Source organism: Neophocaena asiaeorientalis, unplaced genomic scaffold (assembly GCF_003031525.2).
Source record: "Neophocaena asiaeorientalis asiaeorientalis breed wild unplaced genomic scaffold, Neophocaena_asiaeorientalis_V1.1 scaffold240, whole genome shotgun sequence".
Lineage (NCBI taxonomy): Eukaryota > Metazoa > Chordata > Mammalia > Artiodactyla > Phocoenidae > Neophocaena > Neophocaena asiaeorientalis.
Genome location: NW_020185331.1, coordinates 5495776 through 5504193, shown reverse-complemented (window position 1 = coordinate 5504193; position 8418 = coordinate 5495776). Strand labels below are relative to the sequence as shown.

At 42.7% G+C, this 8418-nt stretch overlaps 1 protein-coding gene across 4 annotated transcripts in view; it reads right to left on the bottom strand.

Moving 5' to 3' along the window:
* WBP1L (WW domain binding protein 1 like) overlaps positions 1 to 8418 on the bottom strand; it is a 57315-nt gene that overhangs the window by 45717 nt on the left and 3180 nt on the right. The window contains exons 1-3 of one of the 4 annotated variants that reach the window (XM_024734856.1): positions 4445 to 4644; positions 4024 to 4244; positions 3879 to 3930 (exon numbers count right to left, since the gene is read on the bottom strand). The exons of 2 other annotated variants lie outside the window; for them this stretch is intronic. The gene's annotated coding sequence lies outside the window, so the exon portion shown is untranslated. Of the gene's footprint in view, positions 1 to 3878; positions 3931 to 4023; positions 4245 to 4444; positions 4645 to 8418 lie in introns of those variants that run through there. One more of the 4 variants, XM_024734855.1, reaches the window with a different exon arrangement.

The window sequence follows — 8418 nt, the reverse complement described above, 5'->3', positions numbered from 1 at the left end:
AAAAAAAAAAAAAAAAAAAAAAAAAAAAAAAAAACCACCAAAAAACAAACACAAAAAGATGTTCAACATTACTAGTTATTAGGGAAATACAAATCAAAACCACAGTGGGATACTACTTCACACCCACTAGGATGGTTATGATTTTAAAAAAGACAGTATTGACGAGGATGTGGAGAAACTGAAACCCTCATACATCGCTAGCGGAGATATATAATGGTGCAGCCACTATGGAAAACAGTCTGGCAGTTCCTCAAAAGTTAAACATAGAGTGACGATACGACCCAGCAATTCTACTTCTAAGCGTATACTCATGAAAATGAAAACATATGTCCACTCAAAAACTGTATATTCATGTTCAAAGCAGCATTATTCACAATAGCCCCAAAGTGGAAAAAGCCCAAATATCCATCTATTGAGGACTAAATGTGTTACAACCAAACAGAGGAATATTAATCGGCCATAAAAAGGAATGACATAGTGATATATGTTACAACATGGATAAACCTTGAAAATACTATGCTAAGTGAAAGAAGGCACTCACAAAATAGCACATGGTATGATTCCATTTACATGAAATGTCCATAATGGACAAATAGAGACAGAAAGCAGATTATTGGTTGCCAGCGACTTGGGGGATGGGGCAGGGAGAGGGGGAATGACTGCTGATACAGCATTTCTTTTGGGGGTGATGAAAACGTTCTGAAATTACCTAGTGGTGAGGTGGTCCAAACTTGTGAATACACTAGAACCCACTAAATTGTATACTCTAAAAGAGTGAATTTTATGGTATGTGAATTATATCTCAATAAAGCTGTATTACAAAAAAGAAAAAAAAAGCCTCAGAAACCATCCTCACCTCAGAACAGGAAGTACCAGATGGAGGTTGGGGACAGGTGTCAAGAAGCCCGAGGGAGTCCCTCAGCTCGGTACAGTCCACTGTGTGCTGAGAGCAGACAGATCTGCGTGTGGCAGCACTGTGGTCTGAATGAACGACTAACCACAACCCCCTACTCTTTTCCTCACTCAAGAGGCTGCAGTGGTGCGTGTATCAGAAAAATAGCATATATCCTAACTTACCTGCTCTAAGAATAAATGATTTCTTTCATACCTTATTATTAGAAAATAGTTGTTGAAAAAACACCTCTCATCTGATCACCAAGGCTGATGACATGGAAAGTGATTCACGTGCATTTTGGACAAGGAGTGAACCAAAATATATTCTTAAATTCCTCCACTGAAAACAAGCCTTGGGTCAGTAAGGGAAGAGGGAAGTCTTAAAGTTCCCCAGAGCTGAAATAATTAATAACAACAACAACAAAGGCTAACATTTGCCAAGTAATTACTATGTGGCAGGCACTGCTCTAAGTGCTTTACAAGTATTAATTCAGTTAACCCTCACAATAACCCTACAGGCTAGGTGCTATTAACCCATTTTACAGATGAGGATACTGAGTTAACTAACTAGTCCAAGGTTATATGGAGGCAGTCTGGCTCCAGAGTCTGCCCTCTCAGCAATGCCACTTCCAGGCGTCTCTTCTGGGATGGCCACCACGGAGGGGTGGTAGTTCGGGCATGAAATTAGACTTGTGTACCACACAGCAATTGGCCAACAGCTCCAGGCCACCTGCTTGACATCTTCCAGGGACCACAAACCACTTCCTTCAGCACATGGGCAGGCATTTCTACCCTCCTCTGGCTAGAGGCTCACTGCCCTTGTGTGAATCCTACTCCACAGCAAAGGGAGCAACCAGTGTGCAGACAGGGCGACTGGAAGCTAAGCCAATTCGAGACCTATAGGCTTTTGAGAAAGTAAGCTGAAATGTTCCCCAGGTGCCCGTGTTAAGCGTCAGAAGGCACATCTTCAAGGATAAACAGAGGGTGCAGGTGAAGAAATGATGTTCACACGTGTGTGGGGAAGTGAGCCCTTGCATGCGCTACTGATGGGCATGTGAACTGATAAAGCCGTTTTGGGGAGCAACTTGGCACTATTGGCCCCAAATTCCAAATGTACATACCCTATAATCCCATAGTCCCCAGTTCCACTTCTAGGAACCTAGCAAACTGCAGAAAGAAATAAGTGCAACAATGTTCACTGCAGCACAGCTTGAAATGGCAATACACTGGACACAACGTACGTTCCTTTATGGAGGGGTAGTCAAATAAACCACGGTCTAAAGCAATTACAGGCATTAAAACAAAATCAGAGGCGTATATGCGATATGAAAAGAAGTCTACAATATATTAAGGTTTTAAAAAAGGTGCATGTTGTTAAAGTACTACATATAAATTATCCCATTTTTACTTTAAAAACAAGTAAAAGAAAATACAGAACCCTACCCATACCAACAACTTTATGTATTTTATGTGTGTGGACGTAAGTTTATACATAGGAGTTATATTACTATATCTATAAATTTGCAGCATAAGCAGAAAAACCAAAAATACACAACAAACCACAAACTTTCACTTTTTCCTCTAAGTATTTTTGTATTTCTCTATTATTTACCATTGTTATGAGCGTGTGTTATTTTTGTGTAATTAAAAACTGATGTGAAAAGGTAAAAGGTACCTCAAAGCCCAAAGAAAGGCAGCAATCGGGTCTAAGAAAGGGATTGGAGAGACAGCCAGATTGGTCCTTATGAGAAATCAGGCCGGTGCAGGTGTTCCACTCCCAGCTCCCACCCCCAGCAACAGCAGCAAGGGGATTTGCATAATTAAAGACAAGGGACTCAAGAAAAAAAGAAAGAAGTACACAGGATGAACTTCTCACACTGTTCGACTCTATATTCAAGTCCCAAAGAGCTACCGTGCTCCAACATCCCAGTGTAGAAAGCCAAATATTAACTTTCTCTCCCAAATAAACCACAAAAGTGTAAATCTGATCAATAAACTAAGCTATGGTGTTTTTCATTGTGTCTGTGTTTGGTTGGGTTTTGATACGATTGGAGTGAAACTGCCAGGTGGAATTTTAGATGAGGAAGATTAATTTTTAAACGGCGAACAAAAAGCAGTATGTACAATTTTGAAAAATATGATTATTTTCTCCATGCACCGCATTTTCTCCATGCACTGCGCGTGTCTCTGATCTGCAAGAATGTGTAACAAAACAGTGTTACAATGTAAGATCCGTCTTGCTCCATATTTAAAAATCAAAACAGAAATGTTTTGATAACTTCACTCTAGGATCCACCTTTCCAAACCACAAATATTCTTGTAACGTCTTACATTCACTCTCATCTCTTCCAAAACAAGTTTAAATTCTTTAAAACACCTAAGATAGTGAATCAAAACTGAGCCGTGGCTCTACGAGGGTGATGACAGCACCAGGAACAGAAGATATACAGCTCATCTGCTTTCCCACAGAAAAAAGTATGGAAAGATGAAAACCAAAAGTAAATAAATCCAGCTATGGGAATGTAGCTGAGTAAGCGAAAGTATCCCCCAAACCCCAAAAACCCCATCCAGGCAAGACTGACAAGTCTGAGAGGATGACCTATTTTAATTCCCACACTGGGAAAGCCCGGAATTGTATCAACAAGCTGCAGAATTCAATAGAATGAGACTTGTTTCCCTTTTCTTTACCTCCCATGTTGCAATGTTCTGGATTTATTTGTATTTCTTTGTTTGTGGTTTCCACATTTGCATGTGGGTTTCTGGCCAGACTTTGCTCCACCTAGTGGAACTTCAAAGGATGGGCCAAAAGGGAGGTGCCCACTGGCAGACCTCAGCCTGTTGTATGCAGCTGAGTGGACAGGTCACCAAGACCCGCTGTCGCCGTTCCCTGTCACCCAGTGGCTGCTCTGTCTGTGCGGTTATAGTGGGGTCGGTGGCCCCAGCAGGGCCCACAGTTGGGGTGGTAGGGCAAGGAATGAACCCACCTGGTCATTGCTCCACCTGGTCCTGATGGTCCCTCAAACGTCAGTCCAGCAACTTAAGGCAAGAAAGAAAGAGGCCCTCAGGTGTACGGATGGCCAGGCATTCAAAAGGCTGTTGGAATTCTGAATCCAAAGCCATCTAACTTACCCACAGCACCCACAGAGTAGCCAGCTTGTGCCCAGCACCCACAGATGAGGGGCATCCTGGACCTGGAAGAGAGGGCTCTCCTCCAGACACAGCTCTGGTAAGGTCCAGGACCGTCAGCTTCCCTCGTGGCGACCTGGGAACATCTAACGGTTTCTGCAGGCTGAGCGTGCGTGAGAACAAACTAACATTCGCGAGGCCGAAAATGAGAGGAGAGCCAAGATCTGGAATGAGGAAAGGAAAAAGTTCTGAGAACATGACTCAGTTCAGATTGGTGGTGGGACCATGGAGGACACAGAAAAGAAAGTGACTGGCCCTCAGGCTTTCACTGGGATGAAGACAAACGTTCTTAAAGTGAAACCACAAAGGCAGACCAAAGTGAGAGGAAAGAAGGTTTAAGATGGGGTGACTTAGGGAGGCTCACCTGCTTACTGAACCACAGACTAAAAAAATGTGCTTTTGTCAAAACAGTTGATGTTGGCTGACGATGATGAGCTGACTGGTAACACATGTCAACAAATCTGAGCAACATCAGGATTCAGGACACTAAAGCTTTAAACTGTCCCACCTGAAATTTGTCATCAGAGGTTATTTCACACACATCTTTTCATAGGAAGGCTGACCTCAAATCCCACGACACTGGTCAGGAGCTGGTAAGGGGATATAGCAGGTACCACACAAGGGTTTCTCCACCTTGGCGCTACTGACATTTTGGGGAGGACAATTCTTTGTTGTGGGGGACTACCCTGAGAACATTTAGCAGCACCCCTGGCCTTCATACAACGGATGCCAGTAGTGCTCCTGAGTTACGACAATCAAAAATGTTTCCAGACACTGACAAATGTCCTCAGGCGGGGCAAAATTGTCTCCAATTGAGAACCACTATTCTACATAGGTTCACCATGAAGAGTTACCTACATAGGTAAAAGATCACAGGGACAAACCTAAACTCAGATATAGAACAGCATCAAGGAAGTCACTTCCAAACTCCCCAAATCTCAGTTTCTGAACCTAGTTTGAGAGTTGACACTAACTTACCAACCACAATGCACTCTTGAGGATCACCAATAAGAATAGCAGTGATAAGTATTATTATATTTAATAACCATGAAGTATATTCCAAAAGCTTTACATATATATCTTTTCAGGTCCCAACAAACCTATAAAGTACGTGCTACTTTTATTTATTTATTTATTTATTTACTTATTTATTTAGGCTGCGTTGGGTCTTCATTGCTGCGTTCAGGCTTTCTCTAGTTGCGGCGAGTGGGGGCTACTCTTTGTTGTGGCGCATCAGGCTTCTCTAGGCGGTAGCTTCTCTTGCTGCGGAGCATGGGTTCTAGGTGTGCAGGCTTCAGTATTTGTGGCATGTGGGCTCTGTAGTTGTGGCTCGTGGGCTCTAGAGCACTGGCTCAGTAGTTGTGGTGCACGGGCTCAGTTGCTCCGCGGCATGTGGGATCTTCCCAGACCAGGGCTCGAACCCATGTCCCCTGCATTGGCAGGAGGATTCTTAACCACTGCGCCACCAGGGAAGTCCCTAAAGTATGTGCTATTATTATTCCCATTTTATAGATGAGGAAACTGAGGCACAAAGAGGTTAAAGTAACTTGCTCAAGGATAGTAAGTGGAAGAATCAAGTTTGGAACTCAGGTAATCTGCCCCCAGAGCCCATGACCTCACCACTACATTAGACTATATTCCACCTCCACACTGGAAAACTGTTAGATCTACATTGTCTAACAGGTAGTCAGTAGTCACATGTAGCTATTTACTTTAAATTAAAAACTGAATATCGTACCACTTTGGAAAACAGTCTGGCAGTTCCTCAAAAGGTTACACATAGAGTTATCATATGACCCAGCAATTCCACCATTAGGTATATATCTAAGAGAAATGAAAACATACATGTGTACACAAAAACTTGTACACACATGTCCACAGCAGCATTATTCACAATAGCCCAAAAGGGAACACAGCTCAAATGTCCATCAACTGATGAATGGATAAATAAAATGTGGTACATTCATGCAACTGAATATTAACCGGCCATAAAAAGGAATGAAATACTGATACATGCGATGATACACAAATACATCAACATGGAAGAATCTTGAAAACATTATGCTAAGTGAAAGAAGCCAGTTACAAAGGACCACATGGTGTATGATTCCATTTATACAGAATGTCCAGAATGGGCAAATCCAAAGAGACAGAAAGTAGATTAGTGATTGTAGGGGCTGGGGGAGGAGGGGGTGTAATGGGGAAGGGCTGCTAATGGCTATGGGGTTTCTTTGTGGGGTGATGAAAATGTTCTAAAATCAGATAGTGGTGATGGTCACACAACCCTCTGACTCACTAAAAAAACATTTTCTGTACACTTTAAGAGGATGAATCTTTTGGCATGTGAATTATAACTCAATAAAGGTGATACAAAAAATTAAATGCCATTAAAAATTCAGTTCCGGGACTTCCCTGGTGATCCAGTGGTTGAGAATCCGCCTTCCAATACAGGGGACGTGGGTTCAATCCCTGGTCGGGGAACTAAGATCCCACATGCCAAGGGGCTACTACTGAGCCCACAAACCACAACTAGAGAGAAGCCCACGTGCAGCAAGGAAGAGCCCAGCACCGCAACAAACAATCCTGCATGTTGCAATAAGACCTGACGCAGCCAAAAATTAATTAATTAATTAAATATTCGGTTCCTTAGTTATCCTAGCCACATTTCAAGGACTCAATAGCCACATGTGGCTACGTGGCTACAAAATGGACAGTATATATAGATGATTTCCAACATCACAGAAAGTTCTACTGCCAGCAGAATTTCGACAAATGGATAAAAGCCCTCCTTATCGTCTAATTGCAGCTCACCTTTCAAGTCTCAAGCTATTCTCACAGTCCTCTGCACACCCACAGGCAAAGCTTCCACCACAGACTATGTGCCACTTCTAAAAGCTCCATTTTCACTCTTTCATGCCAGAATAAACTTTCCCCCTTCCTAGTCCACAGACATCCTACCTATCCTTATCAACCTTGAAAGCCCTGTCCAAATGCCTCTCCCTCTATGAAACCTTCCCTAAATCCCCACCTTCCCCCAGCCCTAGCCGTTGTTCCCACCATCCTTTGCTTGCACTTCCATTACAGCGCTGATCCCTCCAGATTACATATCAGTGGATATTATCTGTCTTTCCCACAGGATTATTAGCTCCTTGAGGACAGGGATTCTGCTACTTGTTTGAGGGTTCCCAGTGTCTAGAATAATAATAGCCTGCTGCAAAGAATGAACATTTTGGTAAACGTCTGTTGGATTCTACTCAAAGGATTTACAGCAACTCATGGTGCTAACTTTAGACAATTGCTCACTTTGGTGTATAAAACAGACTAAGAAAGTGAAAGAAAGAGGGTAAGAATTTGAAAGTCTCATATCCCACTATTCTACAAGGAATGAGGGTGGTCACACTGAAATGCCATATTTAGGAAAGAAGAGTGTAGCAGGGCTTCTGGACTGAAAACTGGGGCAATGGAGGTGAGTAAAGGTGGGGCGGAAGGGGTATACTATTGGAGGGTGTGGGGGGAAGAAAATATATCATGAACCAGGGCCCCCTTCCAACTCAAAGTTTTAAGCATGGAAGAGGAAGGGCAAGGACTGCATCTCTACAGATTTGTGCCCAGCCCATCGGCTGGATCACTTTATTGGAAAAGACATTTCTCCTAAAACTTTACTTTAAATACTACAGTCAGATTTTTCTGGTTGAATCTAACCAACAAGAGAAAGAAAGAAACTCCGCATATCCCATCATAATTTAACTGGAAGAGACAAATGCCAAGGCCTTACTGTTTGGAGACTCTATTGCTTTTTTATTCTCTATGGATTCAAGGAATCACATCTGAGTTGCAATGACCTATAGGAGAATTAAGTCTAAGTTCCTAATCACAGAATGGAGTTAAACTGATGAAATTATTTGGGCCAGGATGGCAAGAAATGACCGTTCCAGTGCAGAGCTGGAACCAGGGAAAGCAAGCTGCCTAATATCATATATTTGATATTAAATGCATGTGTAAAAAAAAGATTATATTATGAAAAAGAATATATGTACATACATACATATATACATATATATAAAACTGAATCACTTTGCTGTACACCAGAAATTAACACATTGTAAATTAACTATACTTTAATTAAAAAAAAAAAAAGACTGGGCTTCCCTGGTGGCGCAGTGGTTGAGAGTCCGCCTGCTGATGCAGGGGACACGGGTTCGTGCCCCGGTCCGGGAGGATCCCACATGCCGCGGAGCGGATGGGTCCGTGAGCCATGGCCGCTGAGCCTGCGCATCCGGAGCCTGTGCTCCGCAACGGGAGAGGCCACAACAGTGAGGCCCGTGTACGACAAAAAAA